The sequence below is a fragment of the Harpia harpyja genome, chromosome 3 (genome assembly GCF_026419915.1).
Source record: "Harpia harpyja isolate bHarHar1 chromosome 3, bHarHar1 primary haplotype, whole genome shotgun sequence".
NCBI classification, from domain to species: Eukaryota; Metazoa; Chordata; class Aves; order Accipitriformes; family Accipitridae; genus Harpia; species Harpia harpyja.
The window spans coordinates 67,038,474-67,060,447 of NC_068942.1; the positions used below are offsets into that span (position 1 = coordinate 67,038,474).

General features: G+C 42.1%; 1 long non-coding RNA gene across 2 annotated transcripts in view; it reads left to right on the top strand.

The window, feature by feature from the left end:
* LOC128139937 (uncharacterized) overlaps window positions 1–20,798 on the top strand; it is a 179,537-nt gene extending 158,739 nt beyond the window's left edge. The window contains exon 4 of one of the 2 annotated variants that reach the window (XR_008234557.1): window positions 11,684–20,798. This is a non-coding gene — a long non-coding RNA (uncharacterized LOC128139937). The remainder of the gene's footprint in view (window positions 1–11,683) is intronic. The other variant, XR_008234558.1, reaches the window with a different exon arrangement.
* Window positions 20,799–21,974: the final 1,176 nt, after the last annotated feature.

Consider the following 21,974-nt stretch of genomic DNA (forward strand, 5'->3'; position numbering starts at 1 on the left):
AAGAGGCATTCAATAGGGAAGTGCTCTATTTTTAAATTTGGGCTGATATAGGTAATAATTACACACAAAACAGCATGTGAAAAGACCATTATCAAGGTTGCACAGCTCAGCACTTGAAGCTAAGAAATGCTGCAACTAAAATTGCCTCTACTCCATTAATTTGCCACCTTGCACAGGTGCATCAGTCACAGACTATTTTTGCCCAGGATCTGAGTCTCGCTTGGTGCACATAATAGATGACACAGTTTGTGAGTTCAATACTTGATTTTCTTTTCACTGTTCAATGCATAGCTCAGACTCTGCTGTGAAGGTAAAATTATTTCCCACTGGGGCATTCCAGGGTGTTCCACCATGCAGGTCCTTGCAATGTGCAAACACTGACTTATTTCCATTTACGGAACTTTAATAGCAATTCTGGGTATCATTGCTCCCTAGTACAGCCGGTAACCTCAGGCAAAAAAGAGTAACATTACAAGTATCCATAACTGTGGGTGCCCGATGTAATTCTTTTAGAGGACCTGGCAGCACATACTGCAGCTCCCATTGGCTTCCACTACAATGGCCAGTACTCACCACTTTCAGATATTCAAGGCTCCAGGCCCAAGGCAGGCTCCCAGAAATACAGAACAGGGGAGCAGCTTTGAAAAGCGCAGTGTGAATGAGTTGTCCCATTCTCCAGGGCAAAATCTCATGCCTGCAGACAAAAGACTGCTGCTCCTCTTCTCAGACTCTCCTGCCACCTTTTAAATTCTGAAAAAAAAAATTGAAGACTCCTATAAGCAAAAGCTTTTTTCTCTCCTCTTCTATGGCAAATGCACCATGCTCTGACTGAAGCTGGAATCTGGTGGACAAAATAGTGCTTAGCTAAAGCCTATCTGATAACATATGAACACAAGGACGTTGAATTCATCCTGGATCACCTTTAATTGTGGCATTTTTGGCTGGTCTTTGCAAATGCATTACAAAAAACCCACCCAAACAAAGTATTTATTTTTTAAAAGCAAACTGAAAACCTTTTGCTATTCAAATTTTCATATTGGCAATCATCAATATCATTTCAACCTGTTGAAGTGCTGCAAAGATGCTTTGAGCTAAGAGAGTAATTAAACAGGAAAAAAACCTACAAGAGAGGTAATTTCTTTTGCAAAACTGATCACTTATATTTTCAGATGCACAAGACCTTCTTCAGCACTTACATCAAGCCATCTCAGCTACAATAAAATTGAGAATGCAGTTCTTGCTTCAAAAGTGAAGATACTTGAGTATGTCACAGAAAAGGTTGCCAGGTTTTTATATGGGTAAAACAATAATTGGTTTCCAAGCATCATTCCTATAAACAGCAAAACTGAATGATTTTTTTTTCCCAGAAAATATTTTCCCTGAGACAAATAGCTGGCATGTATCATTTCAGACAAAGTAGATATAATTTTAACAAATTATAAAAAAACCTGAACACAACTTTCCGAAATCAGAAAGTGTCAGTTGGCTAGAATTATTCGCAGTGTCCCTTAATGTAGCTGTAATTAATTTGGGGAGTAAAGATATAGTGGGAAGGAAAAGTGAAAATTTTAGACTTTCTAGATTGTTGTTGTACCCACAAACTAATAGCTCATTTGTACAGAAGCTCTAGTGTTATATCCCTCAGGCTTCTGGATGCTCTTCTGGTGCACATTTGTTTTGTGAGGAGAGGTCACATCTGAGGTAAAGGTAGTTTGATCCATTACAGGCCCAATTATCTTCTGGCCTTGGCTGAATTTAGAGATATTATATAGCAAAAAATTAACACAAATTTGTGTCACTTTTCCATCTCTTAATATTTCTTCAATGTCTTCTGAAACAGCTCAGTTTCCATTCTAACATGCAATGGTGAGGACAGATCTTCAAATTGCTTATGACAGAGGTTATGTGCCTTCTGGCAGATAATGGAGACCTGTCTTTCTCTAAGACTTGGGTATTGTATTTTCTCCTTTTACAGGGCTTCAGTGTATTTTTGTTCCTAAAAGAGAACCCTGGAGATGCCCTTGAAATAGAAAATGGGGTGCTGAGATCTGAAATGATGGAAAGAGATACTTTAACATCTTATTCTTTCACATAGCTATTTCAGCTAATGCTACTTTTATCTGGGCAAAAACGCAATTTTTAAGGCTTTTAACAGTTGTGGTTCTCTTTTTAATCTGAATATGGCAGCACTCAGGTGTGCTCACTGTAGAGTTTTTTTGTTGTTCTGCTTTTTTAAGCTCAGGAAAGATGGGCAAAGGACTAGGAGAGAGAACTCTGACTTCAAACTTCAAATCTTTATTTTGTCGTAATTTCTGGGGCGTGAGAGGGAGAGATGTTAGCCTTTTTTTTTTTTTTCTTTGAATGAAAAGTGTCCCTTCTACCAACCTTGGTATGTATAAATTATAAAATCTTTGGAGTAAGGACAATAGATCTTTGGTGCACAGGCTCCACATTAATACCAGAAGCCCAGAAAGGTTTTGTCCTTTGTTGCTTCAAAACCCCCTCGTATAACTACAAAAGGCAGAGAGAAAGACAAGAAAAATAACCAAGAGCATGGAATGGCTTCTGTGCAAGGAAACAGCTAGACGGACTGGGATTTTTCAGTCTTGAAAAAAGACGACTATAGGGATATGGTGAGAGAGAGACTTACAGCATTCTAGGTGGCTTGCAGAATAAAAGCCGATTAGCCACTCTTTCCCAAATTACATAATGAGGAACGAAGTAACAGGTTCAAATAACAGGTGGATACTTTTTCAGATGTCCTTTAATTACCTTTTGAGCTCATTGCTAGAGGACACTGTATAGAAAAAAATAATAACATGAGTTCAAGCAGCAATTAGACAAATTTAGAGAAAGCAAACCTATGAAGGGTCATTAAACCCAAAGATGCTTCTTCTGGCAGAAGGAGTCCCTGAGCTGCAGATTTCTGGGCTCTGGTTAGGTACAGTGGGGTAAGCATTACTACAGTCACGCTGTGCACCTTTGGCATCAGCTAATGGCAAGGGGACACCTGGTCAGCTGGACTGTGGTGTGGCTCCCTTTGGCTGCTTTTATGCCTACTAATACCGCAGTGTGTTTGGCCTTTACTGGACATCTAATAAGGCAGTTCTGGGAAATCTCCACTATGGCTAGCTCTTTCTGTGCCTTCCCCACTGATGGGAAAGGAGCAGTGGTGAGACATGAAAAGACCTGTGCAGGGCTGATTGTTCCCTCTTCTCCTTCTCCATCGCAGCTGCTCCTTCTGGGACAGGAGCCCCTCAGGCTCTGCAGGACGGGGCTCAGCAGACACTACATGAAGAGGGAGCCTAAGAGATCTGTTCCCTGTCACTGTGTCCACAATATGCAACTTTCACCTTTCAGCAGTAACTGTTTGTTGCAGCAGATCAGTAAATTGCCTGAAAATGGAGCACAAGCAGTCAGTATTTTTTTTAGAACCAGTGCATTTGCACACATTGCAAAGGGATTCATGCGAACAAAATAAACATAGACCCTGTCATTCTTCCTCTCTTCTTGCTGATAGATGGTATCAAGAGTTAACCTTGGGAAGAGTGGGAGGGAGGAAATACTCTTTTGACTCAAAAGGTCTGAAAAGAAATACCGAGTATTTAAAAGTAGGAAAATGGGAAGTGTGTGCTGCAGTACCAACTGAGAGTCAAACAATTCTGCTTCTGAGCATTAGCACCAAGCAACCAAGCAGAGTGCTGTGTATCAGGAAAATGGATTGTGAACACAAAATAGGCCAGTCTAAACCAACCAGAATTATACTGAATTTCCACCACTCTTTGGACCCAGACAGAAAATTAATCATTTCTGGATTTGAGAAATTTGGACTTCTAATCGTAAATGCTTCCAGTTGTGTTTTAAATGGACCGTTAATTTTGATCAATAACAATTCATTCTTCATAGTGCATCTCGTATCAAAGGGAGACAGCTATGCGTTAAAGGGTGACTGACTTACCTCATTTCAGTCAGGTTTGTTTCTTTCACAAACTAGGACTTGTGAAGCCTTATGAATCCTGACATGGGAGACTTTGCTGTAGGTGGAGGAGCTGAAGGCTGTTAGTGAGTCTGTGGATAGCACTGCCTGCATGGAGGCAGGTAAAGGAGACCCTGTAGTAATAGCCTGGTATTTAAGGATCATTATTCTGCTACGGATCATAGCTTTGTTTCTAAGATAAGGATACTTGCATTCAAAATATTTGGTCTCTTTATAAGAGAGCTTAGGTATCCTGAGCATTTCAGGGTTGTGCATGGTCCCAGTGACATAAATGAGGAGAAGGAAGGTAAAACTATAAAACTGGCTGCAAGTCCTTTGCCTCCTCTGAGTTCTGAGTTCCCTGGGGACAAAAACAGCTGCCAGAACAAACTGGATCAGACCCATGGTGGGGAGCAGGATGAGCCCTGTAATGCATTTCTTATTTGAATTCTGCCCTCTCAGAATAACCTCTTTGCTGCTGAGTGCTTCCCTTTATTCTAGAGGAGGTCTCACATTGCCGAGACCTTTGGAAATATCCTGGCTGTAGTGCTATAAATAGCATGTATTTCCCACTGACTTAAACCTGTCAGCATAGCAGCAGCCTGACGTGGGTTTATTTTCCTGCTTGAGGACTACATAAGTGCTTGTGTCCTCTGTCCGCTGAGACATCTCTTTGCTTTAGGCACTGGTCTCTCTGCTCACTGCTGGGGAGTGTTATTGAACCTGGCTCACATTCCTGCTCTTTCTGATCTTTGTCGTCTAATGAAAGACCTCTCCCTGGGCACCTTTCCTTGTCCCCCCTCTCTCTTCTCTTATGGCAGGTCTTCATTTTTCTCAGGTTTTCTGATTTCTACCCTATATTAGTTTCTGCTCATTCCATTTCAACTCACCTGCTATTCATAAACCCTGCACACTGCCTGTGCAAGCTGCTGTGTCTGAATGAGCTTTTAGTGAAGCTTCTTATGGCCCCAGAGCTTCTCTTGGCCTCATCTTGCATTTACATTGTGCCTTTCTGTTCCCTGAAATCCAACTCTAAAAATAAATGCAAATGTGTGTCGCTGCACCCCCCAGGGTTTCTCTGAGCAGGATCTTGACTGATAGCTGGCAACATGGTGAGTCAGTGGAGTTTAGGAGAGGACTTAGCCAGGCAAAATGGCACAAGGGTCAGGAGTGGATACAAAGTCATCACAGAAGTGAGAATATGCCAATGGAATCCTTAGGAAAAGGACTGCTAACAAGCACAAATATGTGTGCTAACTTTGCCTTCCTCCCACAGACCACTAGCAGCAGTGAAGTGTCCACTTCACCGCCCTGCTCAGCGTCCTGCCTGGGGGCTGTCCAGGACTTTTGCTGAGCACCCAGCTTTCCGAAGTCTGCCCTTGGAGGAAAATGAGGTTACAAACTTGTGAGGAGGAAAGGAACAAAGCTCCATTTGGCTGTCTTGGTCAAGTGGGGTTAAATCCTCGAGGAGCCTCTCCTCCCTGCTTGGTAATTCGAGCACTTCTTTGTGAGATAAGGGAAGGTGTCAGCTCCAGCAGCATCTGAACTCACACTCCGCTTTGTATGATTTCTATGCCCTCTTCAGTTTGCTAATCAAAACAAGTTTCCGCTGTGTGTTTCTTATCCCCAGAGGGTGGAACTATCCTCAGAAAATTAAAGCTCTCTTATCTCTTAATGTGTCATCACAACTAATAGCCTAGGGACTGTAAACAAGTTTAAATATCAAAACAATTTGGCTGGTGATTGTCTGTGATTATGGATTAAGAATACAAACTTTGTGCTCGCTGATATTCAAGCTAGATGAAATACAAGGAGCCAGATCCTCAGCTGGTGTAAACGGAGGTGGCTCTGCTGAACTCAGGGGAGGGATGCTGCTTTGTACCAGCTCAGCATCTGACCCTGGGAGCTTTTCAGAAGTTTTCATTCTTGTTTTTCAAAGTGCCAGATAATACCTGACAGCATGGGGCTGATCAGGAGGAGCGCTGAGGGCCCCCAGCAGAGCCCAGACCGTCCTCCCCTCCTCTGACTTCCCGGGAGCTCTGTTTCTGCTGCCTGCACCCTCCACTCACAGCCTCTTTGGGGAGCTCATCAATAATGACTTAGAAGGGAAATTATTTAAGATTACAAAACTTTTTCAAAAGCAAGTCAAGGTGCCAGCATATTTAAAAACTGACAGATATGTCGGGGCAGGTACTTTGTGAGGGATGTGCTTTGTATCTTTGATGTGACAAACATACTGCAGTAAATTCACAAACGTGCTCTTGCTGCTGCCTTTTCCAAAGCCCTGCCACCAAGCCATCACCTTTAGCTCAGTCACTGCTCACGCCGAGAGTGAAGGGATGAGTAAGGGTTATCTCCTTTTGCTAGAAATGCTTTGTCTAGTTCACTGGACTGTTTGCAATGATGGTGATGTGCAACAGGTCCCACAGATCTGGGGAGACGGTAGTGGGTGTATTTTATAGCACTGTTGGATTTGCAATTTTTCGTGTTAGCATCTCCCTCTTTTGGAAGTACTTGTGTGGTCTCACTTTTGTTATGGATCATTTTCTCACATAGGCTGGGCAGTTCTTCAAAGATTCCCACAGATGAGAAACTGAGGCGGAGAGAGACTAAGTGGATTACCCATAGATACTGAAGAAGTCAGCAGTAGTACAAGGACAAGAATAGTGCAAGGAGTGTCCTAACCACTGAACTGTGCTTTTCTCCCCTGTGCAATGAAGAATACATGGAATACATATCTTTTAATGGATAGCTTTTCAGAATACATATCTTTTCAAAAGGCTGATATTAGGTTAATAATGAAACTTTTACAAAAAGAAGTGGGAAACATTAATTTTGATCTGGCAGGGAAGCACTTTCCTAATGAAGTGGTAATTAAATAAGAAGGATAGTTATTAAAGAACTGGTAAATCTAGTGCTCTCTATCCCTCCTATCTCAGCAGTTCTAGCAGCAGTTCTTGGTAAAGAAAAGGAGTGTTTGTGACAAGCGTGAAGCCCCACCAGAAAAATATAAAAGGAGCAATGTGTCATAAGAATCTTAAAAATATGAAACAATGTCAAATAAATGAAATCAATTTCCAGAAGAGAATAATAAAGGCTGAAAAAAGGTACCCGGAAAGCCAGAAGACTTTTCTATTTTCTTAATTGGGGTAATTATACTAAAACTGACAGCAAATATTTTCCCTGTAGCAAAAAACACCCACAAACCCCAGCCAGCCAAAATACCGCTCTGAGTGTCAGACCTGTGAAGGTTAAAGGCTTGAGTCTCCCATTAGGAGAGTGGTCCTCTTCTCCCAAGGTCAGTCCTTAAATGTGGAGAAGTAATTTTGATTCTGGTCTCCTCACAGTTCAAAGTCAACACTTACCTTGATTTCAACAGTGCTATATTTGGCAAAGTACTAATATAATTGTATTTGGTCCCAGTCTTGTCCTGTTTGAATGTTAAACGCCTCTTAATACCAAGCCCATTGTGTTCTTTCTCCCTCATAGTTTAGGTGATGTATAAAATAGTGAGCAGAGTGGACCCGCTGGAGCCGTCCCTCCAGCGAAACTAATGGTGCCAGTTTCCACACTAAGCATGCTTTGGGGGTTTTACTTCAGACTAGCTTTTTTCTGGAACCCTGCTGCCATGGACTGAAATTTCTTTTACTGTTTTTATAGCACATGAAGAGTTCCTGGAGCACATCTTTGGGCGTAGTTTCATCCAAAAAGGATGTAGTTCATGCAGGCCACATCATCATAGCGTGAGCCAAATACAGCACATAGGCGTGGCTGGAGCAACAGAGATGACCTCCAACAAATCACACTGTGCATCAGCCCATGTATAAACTCTCAGCTGCTGTTGCCTCCTTGTTGTTCTTTCATGTTCATCATGTCCTGGTCACCAGCTTCTCCTTGCATATTTCACTGCAACACACTGAGGACCTTCTCCCTCAGTTAAGACCCCTTAGTGGGATAGAAATAATCTGGCAGCCTGAGTTGCGTTGGCGGTGTTTGGATTTGAAAGCACTCAGTGTCTCCTTGCTAATAATTAGAACTTGCAAAGAGAAGAGTGACTGTACAGCCCCGGATCAGAGATCGTGCAGCCCAGGGACCCCCTCTCTCTCAGTAACCAGTAAAGGATGCCTGGGAAAGACTTTAATAACAAGGCAAGGATGTGGTGGTACTTCCCCAGAATACTTTCTTAGCTTCCAAAAAATTCACAACTCAAGGATTTCCTAAGCCAGAGGCTTTGTCTTTATATCTAATAGCTGTTGATATGTTTTTTTTTCTTTTGTGATTTATTTAGTTACTTTTTAGATTTATGTTAATTTTAGGATCTAGCATCCTGCAGGAAGGAGTCTGACACTAACTTAATGCTGCACAGTTTGGATTTATTAAGAAAAGACTGAGAATGTTAATAAGAGGGTTTCAGGTACCCCCATGCTGCCTCTGTTCACATTAATCCTAGAAACAGGATTGTCTAGCTCATGTGGGGCAGAGTCACCACGCCAAAGTTAAGAGTGTCAGCGGGTGCAGTGCATGTGCAAACCAACCACACCTGGGGCTCTGCACTACTCTGTGTGGGTTTATGTTGATGTGAATGGGAAACTCTGCCCAAACCATAGCATGCAGACAGGCCCACTGTACCTTCTCTGGCTTTTTTCAGAGCCAGAAGCGCTTGACCCACAAGATGCTTGGGTATGACCATATTTCTGTGGAAGCCAGAGTGGTGAATCAAGACCATTCGGCTCTTGTGGGAGACAGCCAGCAAGGACTTCACCCTCCCCTCAAATCCTTGCATTCCAGGCCTGGGATTTTATCAGATTGTATTTGTGATCCCACTTGATTTTTCAAATAAACAGTGAAATGCAAATATGTGGCCAGAGGGAAAACCTCCCAGTTACTGAAGGGGAAAAGAATACAATACCTGAATGACTCATGGCTTTGCGGGTGAAGTAATGGCTGCACGTCATAGCTTGGGATGTGGGTTTGTGATCTGATGCCACATAGAGTGGATGTGCTTGGGCTGTGAGGTTAATGTAAATGACTTTGGTAGGAATTGTCCTGTGAATTCCCAGAGCCAATTTGCTTGTTAAGGTATCACTGACTGCATGATGGCAATTAGTAAGATAGGGAGGGTACCTGCCAGATGCAACCAAGCCCTCCTCTGGACACCAGCTGGGGGCAAATATGACAAAACCCTTCTGCTGCTAGAAGAGGTAGGACCTGCAGGAGGAGTTCAGGTGGCCGTAGCTGGAGGAACTGTGGGGATCAGGGAGTTTCTGAGGGCTGGAAGGGGGAGGGCAGCAGGAGCTAGCATCCCTGGGAGGTACCTGGTGCCTCTGAAGTTTTGCTCTCCTGGGGCAAGTTAATTGAAGACCTGCTGGATGAGCATGCTCTGATGTCTGATGCTGTACCCCTCTGCCTGGTGCCCCCTGCTCCCGTTGACTTGCGTCTGCCATGGGTACCCTCGGGTTACTGACTCCCTTGTTCTTGTTTTCCTCTGAATCACTTGATGATGCTAAGGCAAAACACATAAATGCTAATGCAAGTGTAAGTATAAAGGCCAGTGGCACCTCCGCAGACCCCCGCTTCTGCCTTGCTCACCGCTAATCACTTGTACCTGCTGGGATTCAACACAACACCCGTTCTAGGAAGTTGCCAGCAGTTGCTCGCTGTCCTATATATGAACAACTTGCAGGTGTGACAAAATACAGGTTGTTTCGTCTGGATTCTCTGTTTTCCCTCTCAGTCTCTCCGTCACAGGATTTCCTCACCTCTCCCACTCCTTTCCATCTTTTTTTTTCGGTAGTCTGGTCGCTGCTCCGTGGCTGCGCAGCCCAGGAGCTCGGTAGAGCTGCAGGTCAGGGCTCCCCTCTGGTGATACCTGCTGGGGGGGACGTGTGCCCACGCAGGTGGTGGCCTGTTCTCAGGGGGCCCTCCCCACCCTGAACATCCATGCTGCATGGGATCTAGCGGTTTTGCTGTGCAGGTTAGCGGAGGGAGGAGTGGGGAAGTGCCTGTGCCCCCTTTCTCCTCCAGCCAAACACCTCTTATAAGTAGGAGCTGTTGGGGAGCATTTTTTACTACATCCTACCACTGCTTCCTGCAGCAGAAACATCATGGGATATGGTTTACAGCTTGGTAGACAAGAGCAGGGCATCGCCTGAACCCAGCTGTTGGCAGATCAGTTGGCTTTGGGAAACCAGCCAAACTTTTTCAGTTTTCTGGGGCACTCTGGTTTGCCTGTGAGATTAGAATTTGCAGCATTAGATAAGCACGGATAAATACAATTTATCCATTTCTAATTTGAACAATCCCATGTTTACCCAGGTGTCAGCACCTGGCTGGAAGACCAAGGTGTTGTCCCAAAACTTGTGGGATCGTTCACCCGGTGTGCAAGCCAATAGCACACAGAGTTGAGGTATTAGCTGTTTATTGCCAGTTCTGCACAGGAAGGGGTGCTAGGGGGTATCTCTGCAAAGCTAGCACACCCAGCACTAAACCAGTCATTCATTTATACATTTTAAATTAGCATAATTACCATACACATTGTTTATCAACCTTTTGCTGGTGCCCATAATTCCATACCTTAAAGCTGATTGGTGTATAGTGCCTCGTCTTCATTTAAAGGTGCAGCATCTTTTAATTTTACTGTGCAAGCTCAGTGGGTGAGGGTCTTCAGGTGGAGGCTGGTATCCTAACTTCTAGAGGTGTGGTCTTCATATTATAATTAGTTAAGTTCACCTAGAGGGCTTGTTTTCATGCAGTATAGCCAAGCTTCTTGGGCAACCAGCCCACTAAAGTTTCTGGTTCCTAGTTTTAGGTCAATTTGTTCCTTCTATTCCATTGTCTTGTCAAGAGTTACTTACTCAAGTGGTTTACATCAATTACTTATCTTTTATTCCCAAAGTTTATAAAAAAATTACAACCATAAAGATTTTCTTATCAAAGGCAGCTTTTTTGTTTGTGGCTCCAGCAGTGCCAGGAGTCAGGGCTGGTCCCACATTTGAAGAATCTTCTTTTTTTAAGCAGTTCAGAGGCTGGGGCAGCTGCTTGGGTAATGGTTGTATTCTCCCTGCAGGCAGATCAATACACTTCAGCTCACTGCACTGCAAGTAACTTTTCATTGTACATTAAGAATGAGGAAAATAAAAGCCAAGATGGATGTTATTTTGGTTTTGCTTTTATTTTGAATTATTTATTAGGAAGTCACTGCTGTCTTCCTTCTTGCCAGGAGACAAAATGCCTTTGTCTTTGGTGATTTTGCCTATTAAAATAAACGAGATCTTCCCAGTTTTATTTCCCTCACCCACTTGCTTCTTGGTACTGAAGTGTAAATCTAGGGTATCTGCAACTTGACAAGATGGTCTCCTGCAGTCCTAATGCAGACAAAGTTCCCACTGGCGCCGGTGGAGGCACACCTCACTGGTACATTTCTAACCAGTTTTATAATGACATTGCAGATGAGTTATGTGTGTTATGAATGATTGCTGGCACATAAGCAGAGTGTGTTATGGAGGGTTATAAGTAATCTACAGGCTAGCTGAACTATCATTTTAATCAAGCATTTACTAAATTGCTAGTAAAAATATTAATCCTTTTAAAGTGAATTCTTAATATAACACGTTATGGGGCAAAAATTCTGCAATTGGCTCCACTATTAATATGAGTTTGGAAACTCAAACTAACAATCCATTTTGATGTTTTCCTTCCTAAATCTAGGTTATCCTGAAGGGGAGGATAAAGAAACTGGCCACCAAGATGGTAATCACTAGTGGAAATGAAGAAGATAAAGGCAGTCAAGAAAAGGAAAGCAAAGAAGAAACCATCTTGGCAATGCTTGGAATTATTGGGACAATTCTGAACCTCATTGTGATCATTTTTGTGTATATTTACACAACACTGTAAACTAGGAGGCATGAAAATAGACCAGATAAAACGGCCATTAAGAGTGACGACAAACATTGCTGACTATTGACAAGTTGTTTAATCAGAATTGACTCTGTATTATATTAACACATCATAAAAGCACTGCCTGCAGGCAGCAAAGGCTGAAGCACAATTAATTTAACAAGACTTTTTCACACAGTAACAAGCTTAACTCTTCTGTCCTGCCCTCTTCCTTTCAGTTTGGTTTTCAGTTTTGGGGAAAATGACTGCAATGATGTAAGTTGTAGCTTTGAAGAAAACCACCAGGGATATGTTGTTTTAACACAATTTAAAAAAAAAAGAGAAGAAAGAAACTGTACACTATATACAAATAGAAATGTATACTCTATACCCGCAAAGATTGAACTCAAAGATAGCTTCATAGCACAGATCACGTGTCCGTTAGGTCAAATGATTTTTTTCTCTTGGTTTTGCTTTTACTTACATTGAATTTGACAAGCTTTTTATTTAGAATGAACATATGGTGCAATCATGAAAAAACCAATTCCATTGAGCAAGGTCTGCCTAAACCTGATAAAATGTTGGGAGAAATACATTACATGGTTATTTTTCCTCTCTCATTTGCTTAACATCTGTGTCTGTTCATACTAATGTTTATAAATATATATTTTTAATAAATGTGCTATATTTTTAGCATGAACCAAATATTTGGAGACACTTGTATTCATGCAGCTAAATTTTGTTTGATGAAGTGCCCTTTTTGACAATGGATGTTATTTTTCTCAGAAATTATACAGCAGTCTTGTTTGCAGCCCTCTCACTGTGGTCTGAAGCAAGCTCACATCATGCTCATATGCATGACTTGAAGTTGGAATGTCAGCTGAAAAGCATTGCTGCTTAATACGGGAAATAGCAAAACATTGTAAGGTGACCTTTGGAGACTGGTTGCAGAAAGAAGGCTCTATTTATAGTTTAAAAAAAAAAAGCAAATGAAAGGAATATTGAAGCATCTCACAAAATATTATAAAATTCACAGAATTTATGGCTTTCCAAATCTGGTCACACTGTCTAAGTACTTATAGTGAAAGAAGCAAGCAGAGGTTTATGCAGCCGAAAAGAAAAATTTAGAGAGCCTGTGGTGAGGGGCTTAAGTGAAATCCAGACTGTAAATACAGAGTATATTTTAAATGTGAGGATCATTAACCCTTTATGCTTCTCTGACGTGCTTTAACTGAGGTCAGTGCAGTGAAATTCTCTGACTTGTGTTTTTGACAGGAATGTACAATGATGATGATGATCACCATTTTTCTTCAGAGTTCAGTACCTATAAATATATGAAGCATTAAAAATATGAGACCTCAATTGTGCCTCAAGCTGTCTAAGTACGTTGCCCATTAGGTCTGACATATCCTCTTAAAAAATAGGTCAATTAATTGTTTACTGACTTGTGGTTTGGATTGCGTCCTCAGATACACAGGGGGCATTGCTATTGAAGTCAGCTGGAGCTGTAAAAAGTTTGAACCTAGAGTCTCATTGATTTTGGTGATCAGTCCTGTCCCTCTGGAACCAGTAATGAGCTTTTCACTGGTTCCCAAGTGCTAGGACTGGTCTCAAAAATACAGAATTTCATTGCAGGATATAAAAGCAAGCCTGGAAAACCCTGAGGGGCACGTCTCATAAACAGAGGTGTTTAGTCTCTTGTGGTATTGTACATTCAGTAACAAAACCATTAGGTGAAAGGAAAAGGTCAGTAAATAAGTTAAAATGAAATCCAATATGAAGACTGAAGGAAAAAAGAGCAAAAATAATCTCATGTTAATGAAAACATGACAGGGTGAGAGAGGTGAGAAAATGAGCACAGGTTTGAACAAGCAGAGGATGGCACAGAAAGAGGGTGCCCAGCATGCTGGTGTGGTTGAAGAAACATTTGTGTTTGGATGGTGCTGGTAGTGCTGCAGGTCTTACAGAGGGTGAGAAATGTTAGTGGCACTGTTCAGTGGAGCTGAGTGAGGCTGATCTTGGGTTTTAATTTGTAGTTATTTACTGGTAGTTCCAAGGAATTAGCAAACTCTGCTTTTTGATCATCTTGAATGAAAAAAAACCATGGCTAAAATATAGTTACCTTCACTCTGCATTTTCTCTTCTGGTTGAACTACAGCTGATCACAGCATGGGCCAATAGCATTGGCACTCATGTCCCAGAGCACACCAGCCACCTGGCTAACTCCAGCCTGTCGCTCCTGTTGGCAGGATCCTCTCTGCAGATGTTCTCTTGAACGTCTCCTACTCCTTCTCCAGCAAACACCAAAGCAATCTGCCTGAGGCTTCTACCCATCTTCTAGAGGGGAAGCCTGGGAAGGGGCAGTGACCGAGTCAAGAGATGAGCCCTGATGCCTGATTTTTCTTTGCCTCTCTCTTTGTCAAAGGATAATACCTGTCATCATCTTGTGGGCATGAAGATGCTTAATGAATGAAATTTCATTAAATACTTCTATTAATATTACAAATTAAAGCTCTGCATTGTAAAAAAGCATATAACCCCCCCAACCCCCTAAAGTAAAGTAGCAACTTTTGCTGCTTATCACAGTTGCATTCCTTCAGACATAGGCCAGTGTCTTCACCGACAGGCACTGCAAATAGCCCAAATGTGCTTAAGCTGAACTGGTGGATCAAAAAGCCTAAGGGCTCTGTGTTTACTCTGCCTTTCCCAAGAGAAGACCCGTTAGGGGAAGACTTTCCAACCATAGGCGTGCTGTACTTTGCCTGTTAGTCTTAGCGTAGGCAGTGTATCCAGGTGCCTACCTCTCTGCGCCATCAGCAGCCGTGTACTGTGTGCTTTGCCACAGGACTTTCATTGCAGCCTGAAACAGGAAGAATAGTTTATCCCATTCCATAAAAAGTTTAACAGTATTTTAATTTTACAGGTTTCTGTTCACAGATAGTTCTAGAAATATCCTAGGGCAAGTACTTCTTAAGTAGATTCATTAAGTATTCATTTAAATAAAGATGAAGTGTTTCCTTCAAGGGAAATTTCTTTACCTTTTATTTGGTATTCATGAACACTGATATGGGAAAAGTATGTCTTCAAGAATGACTGTGGAAGGGAAATGTTTTATACAACGATCTGAAAATATGCCTACCCAGGCAGCCGCACGCAGGCCTGCTTTCGGCTGAATGCCAGCTGGAGCCAAATTACCCTCATGCTTTTTTATGTGAGCAGTTTTCAGCATGCATCTATAAGAAATATTCAAATAGGTAACATATATATCATGGATACCTTACAGTCAGTAACTGCAGTATAAATAGTTGAACAAAACTTCTCATTACAGGTGCTGAATGGTAAATCTGTTTTGGCAAGGAAAAAGCTGATAGTCTCATTTTTGGCTTGACTTGTAGGTAATGTAAATAGTTTCCAAAATAAATTTTTTAAAATAAAATATTACTCCTTTAGTGACAGGAACTTTCATGTTTGCATTTGAGTAGAAGGTATTTAATATCCAATATCTTAATAAGATATGAAAACATCACCTTCTGCTTCTGTCAACTAGAAATACCATTGTATTTTTAAATTATCCTATGTAGTTTAATAGTTTGTGTTATGGGAGTGAAAAATATTTTCCTCAGGTGACAGGAAGGTGACACGCTCCCTGCTAGTGTCTGGTGTGTTGTGTGGTGGGTACAGAAGGCTTTCACGAAAGAAGAAGATAAAACTATCTAAATCACATTATGCACGCAACAAAGTGAGGAGAAAGAAGAAAGATAGGTAGCCGCTCTCATCCCTTGTTCCTATAACTGCCACTGAAAACTCATCATCTCAGAAATCATGCCTTTATACAGGAATATATCTTCTTGTGTGCTGGCTGACAGGGCATTTTTTTTCAATTATGTACCTTTTCCTCCTTCTGCTTGCACCTCCACAGCAGTGTGTGGCTCATCACACCTTAAGAGAGTTTTTTACATGTACCCAGCCTGGGAGCCTCTGGAAGTTGCTGTTTTGGTTTATAGTGGTGTAAAGGTCTACTATGGGACAGAGTTTTATTATTTTAAGGACAATCAGTAATCATCTTTACGTTATTGTCTGATAATCTAGGGGATACTTTGCTGGTTGAATTCCCAGCCCCATCCCTCCCCTGGCCCACAAGTAAAATTTTGATTCAGTAGACCTCCAAATACAAAAAATCTTCAGTTACATCATGATAAAACTTTAGTATGAAGCATTGCTTAAGTCCAAGTGTCTTATATTTCCATTTAATTTATATCCTGGAGCTCATCCCACATGCCCCAGGGTCTCATCTGTGTCAGGAGGTCTCATTGTTTCTGAGCGAGAATTGACGTTTCAGAGTGCACTGTGGCATAAGCAGAGAACTGCATCCAGAGAGGGGAACTGGGATAAAAAGTAACTGAATTAAAACTCCAGGAAGGCAGCACTGCAAAATTTACTAATTAAATAGTTTGAGGCTTGGCTGGAGTACTTTGTGTCTGGCTAGCCAGTATTTTGGAGAAAAAATATTATTGTTCCTTGGAAAGTTTCTGGAAGAAATATGTCTAATTGAAAGAAAGAACCTCATTGAAAATGTTTCAGCAGCAATTTCCAGCAGCAACCTTCCAAAGAAAACACCGACCAGGCCTCCGAGTGACTCTGGCTTGCTTCCCAAGAGCATGTTTTGGCAGCCCAGGAACACACTGCACATATATGTAAGCCCCTCTTGTTTACTGAGAGGCTTTGTCTTCTTTGGAGCAGAATGCACAGATTTACAAAGACTTAAAAATGTAAGGAATAGTACATTATGCAGTCAACAACAAAAAATGCTGTTCAACTTTCTTTCCAGCAGATACCCTGCAGACACCCTGCAGAACGTGCACTGCTTCTGTGCCTGGTTGTGCTTTTTGGAGGGTCTTCCCAAAGAGTCTTATACACTCAGTGTAGCTTTCCTTCCCCACCACTGATCCAAGAGAAACAAAACCTGTTCAGCGTGGAAACCTCCACGCCAGGCTGAAATCCTACATGCATCCATCTGAATTTACCTACATATGAACCATCTGGTATCCAATAAGACTCTCCTTGTCTTAAGTGTTAGGTTTGCTTATTTGAATTTCACCTGGGGACTCAGATGGTGAAAGGCAATTTGTAGGGTTGAAAGCACCCAACTGTTTCCAATGATACAACTTTACATAATGTAGCCGTTACCTAGAAAGGTGCTTGTTTGTCCAGGAATGTGCCTGCCCTGCGTCATGCCCATGGCACGCAGTCCTCCACGTGTAGTCTCTCACTGACAGAGTATCCGTGACTGCGAGGGGGGTGGGTTTGGGCTGTAACTGGCCCCTACAGCAGGGTTTTGTACCAAAGTCTGGATCCCAAGTCAAGCTCTGTAGAGTGAAAGGACATCCTGCTTTGTTCATGGAAGGTACTTAGCTGTGTTCACAGCACCGGGATCCCTTCTTCTGCAACCAGTACAAATTCAGCTTAAGGTGATCCATGCACCACTCCTGACCCTCTTGGCAGCTGCAGAGCTTCCTTCCATCTGGGTGAAGAAAACAGCTTTGCGCTTCCCTAAGCTCCTAGAATAGGGAGCAAAGTCCCTCCTGCAAGGCAGAGGTAGCAGCAGGAGCAGCCATTTCTTGCTGACAACAACCAGGTCACTTGCCTGGAGTGCTGATGGGGACCCTTTTCCCTCCCATCGTCGTACATAGTCTGGGAAATGCAAGTTTATTACCTGGTCTCTGGGTTCTCCACAGGCTCAGTCACCAGTTAGACTCAGGCAGACTTGTTTTCTGATGCTGAAACTTTGTTATACTCACATGCCTCCTGGAGCCGGGTCTTCAGGAATAGATTAAAGGCCCTGATATCTTAATCTGGCCTTGATATCATGAAGGTCTCACCATAACAAGTCTCAGCCATTGTCAGTCTCTCTGGCAGCAAGGTGTTAACGGACTAGCATTAGCAAGGGACACCAGATGGGAGCCACAGTGAGCCAGAGTTGGTGCAGAGGAGGCTGGCTGCTTTGGAGACAGTACTTTTACTCACCTACCTTCTTGAGGGGCAACGGTATTATGGTGGATTGATACTGATGGTGGGTAAATGTAATAAAATGTTGCTGTAGCAGGGGCATGATATCTCACCTTTAGTTCCTGCAAACTCAATGGGAAAGGCTTTATAAATAATTCTGGCTTTGTGAATTTAAGATATGGATTAAAATTTACTATATATGTTTTCAAATTTTAATGTGCTGCTTTTTTTTCCCTTACCAATCAATTCAATTTTAGTTTTGCAGATATTATTCTTATTTTTGTAATAATGATGGCTAATGCAAAAATGTTGGTAATGGATGCATAAGGAAAGAATGAAGATGACATTGTCAATGTTTTATTAATTTGTTATTGTGGGCAGGAAAAGTCAGTCAGTGGTTTTCTTTGCATCCAGTGCACATTGTTAGCAGTATTTTTATAATAATTTGAAACCATTATTTTTGGAGCCTAAAGGAATTCTGTGGGACAAAGGTTCATCATTTAGAGCTGTGCATTTTCAAAGAAATGTCAGCAAACAGAGAAGCATATGAAATGTTTGCATTAGCTAAAAGAAAACAGTGTCAGACATATACATTTTTAGCAGATTGAAACTCAAAAGTGCGACCACACAACTATCTTTCTTACACCCCTGCTGACATTGCATAATACACACCAGGCCATAATTTAGATGGTCACACTGCTAAGACTATGCATGTACATAACTCAGACTAAGCGTCTAAGCTCCTTTACCATTAATATGCATATGAATATGTATTTGCAGGTTTGGGGCATTAGCTGAGAGTTAGCTGACAATTCAGCTATAGCAACAATGCAACTAATCAAACAGGGAAAAATACAAAATTTCCTGTACAATGAGATATTTCTCTTTGCCCCATTGACCTTATTTTCAGCTGATCTGTTTGAGACTATGATTGATGAGAATGGTGCTAAAGCCTGCCTAATATAACCAATGAAGAATCAAGACGATGGAGGAATATTCAAACTATATCTTCCATGAGAAACTAGGCATTTCCCTAAACTGCTTCAAAAAAATCTGTGCTGAATGTTTTACATTTTCCTTTATATGATTCACCTTCAGCCAACACACTAAATTATTAGTGGCTTTATCATATTTCTATTTGATTGTATAATAATATTTATGTACAGTTTCACTAAGCTGTGCAAACACTAGCAAATGGATTTTGCATCCTTTGTTGCTTTTTAGGTTTTATAAGCCTCTTCCTAGTACATACTGATCTCCTGTTTTAAAGATCAAGAAAAGAAATATAACCACATCCTTAGAGCAATATACAGTTATGTAAACCTCACTACAAGTTTAGGTAGAAAGTGTATGGCCATTTACAGAAAACAGAGGGTCTTACTTCTCGAGCCAATTTGTATGGCCAGCCCCAAGTGACCTCAATACTGTGCTGAGTATGACAGTCCTACAAGATTAGATTCTTTTGATTTTAGAAAAAAGAGTTCAGCTGTCAAACTCCTTGAAGCAGTGCATTGCACCGTCTTTGCAATTTACAGAGCAAGACAAAAAATCTGATGACCATGGACGGTTCTCAGCTCCTGGCTGACCTTCCCCCGTGGGGCAACAGCCCTCGGTGCACCCTGACAGACCAAGTGCCCGGTGTCCTTCATACTTGATGAAAGGCACTAATACTCAGGCAATTAACTTTCCAAAATTTGAAATATCACCATTGCTAATGTGCCTGGTTCCATTGGTGCAAAGATGTAAAATAACACCAGAGCTATTAGCAAGGCAGTAGCCAAACGCTAGCATGACTCAACACAGACCCCTTGCTGTTGTATTTGGGTGTTAAAACACCCAAACATGGGGCTTTCCTACCACTCCTGTGACTTCCCGTCATCAGAGATGCTGAAAAAAATGCTTTTTCTACCCACTGAGTATTTGTTATTCTTTGAAATTATTTCTGACCTGAGCTAAAGCAAAACCCTGTCATGGTTTAACCCCAGCCAGCAACTAAGCACCATGCAGCCGCTCACTCACTTCCACCCCGCCCAGTGGGATGGGGGAGAGAATCAGAAAAAAAAAAGAAAAAACTCATGGGTTGAGATAAGAACAGTTTAACAGAACAGAAAGGAAGAAACTAATAATGATAATAATAACAATAAAAAAATGACAATACTAATAAAAGGATTGGAATACACAAAACAAGTGATGCACAATGCGATTGCTCACCACTCGCCAACCAATGCCCAGTTAGTTCCTGAGCACCAATCCCCCCCAGGCCAAATCCCCCCAGTTTATATACTGGGGATGTCATCACACAGTATGGAATACCCCTTTGGCCAGTTTGGGTCAGCTGTCCTGGCTGTGTCCCCTCCCAACTTCTTGTGCCCCTCCAGCCTTCTTGCTGGCTGGGCATGAGAAGCTGAAAAATCCTTGATTTAATGTAAACACAGCTTAGCAACAACTGAAAACATCAGTGTCTGATCAACATTCTTCTCATACTGAATCCAAGACATAACACTATACCAGCTACTAGGAAGAAAATTAGCTCTGTCCCAGCTGAAACCAGGAAAAACCCTCAGCAGCTCAGAGATTGTCACAGAATGGCATTTAGAAACAACTGTCTGTTGCAATTTGGTTTTATATATTTTAAACATGTTTTGTTTCGGCTGTTTTCCTTTTCTTAATAGAAGATTAATTTCAGACTGAAAAGTTGTTTCAGATTAAAATCAAAACTCAGTTCCAAAAAGCTATAATACTTTGCCCACCTTTTTCCCGAATGAATTTTTATTGGCATCAAAGAAATTCTGTGGAGAAAAAAACCCAACCTTTTTGTTGAATTATCACCATCTCACTGAAAACTACCCGAATTACAATGTTCAGACCAACTCTCTCAATCATCAGTAGCCCTTGTGTATGTGGTAGACGGTATCAAATAAAGATTCTCACTGCTCTTTGATTTCTTCAGTTATGTTTTCCTATTTCTCCACCTACTTTCACAAAGATAGACGGTACCTCTCAGGGCCAGCAAAAATCCCCACAACTCTTGTGCTTTAACCCCAGCTTCATGGTTTCCTCCCTGAGGTGGCCATCCCCTACATATGGAGTCCAGCCCCAAATCTGTGTCCGGGCAGCTGGAGCCCTCAGCCCTGCCTCCCCGCCGGTGCTGATCCGCCCTGGGGATGCCATCCCATGGACAATCAAAACTGCTCAGCAAGAGGGAGCGCCGGCTGCAGGAGGCTGAGACCTGGCTCATAAAACTATGCTATGTGAATCAGCAGAGTATTCAAGAGTATTCAGCAATGAATGCCTTTTTTTAATTTATTTTGTTTTTTGGATTTTTTGGCCATTCGTATATCTTTTGTAAACCGAGACCACCTCTCACCGCGTAACTCTTGTGCATCAGACTGCTTCTCCCATGAATTTGGGAGCGCTAAAGTGAGATGGAAAGCGAGAGGCTGTGAGATGTCTGCTTGTCATTGACAATGCTGTAGCAAATCTTCAGAGAAACCAAATTCAGCCTGTGAGCACACAGCCGCCTCTTCCCTGTGCCTGGCTGTTGGCCATGTTGTCCCCCATGCTCTCGGGGGGAGTGAAGGGAGCATGCACATTTTTCACATCCTAATTGAGTTACATGCTCAGCTGGCTTTGCTGTGGTGAGAGCGACTATGGCAAAGGCCAGGGTGTCAGGGGACCATGGCTGGGGTGTCTCTGGGCTTTGAAAGGCTTCTGTTCAGCATCAAAGTCCTGCTGCAGTTAGTGGCCGCCTCATGTTTCCATGGAGTTTATCTATCACACACTGGTACCAGAGCTCCCCATTTCATGCTGTCCAGGTTATGATTTCAGAGGGAAAACTTGTCACATCTTTGTTTGTCAGTGTTTTTTTTAAATGCTGTACTGAAGAAGCAAAAATAAAGCAATGCCTAATATAAAACAGAAAAGCAGCCAGTGATTTCTTAAGGTGCCTCTGAATGTCCCTCTCAAAAACACATCTAGAGAAGTGGCTCTCAGGAGCTTTGAAGGGCCCTTGGCAGCATCTGGTGTCATCCTCATTCCCAGCAGTCACCACTGCTCTGATCCAAGTGGACTGAAAAGGTGTCTTCCTGAATGGGACCACGCCATCTCCTCTGAGAAT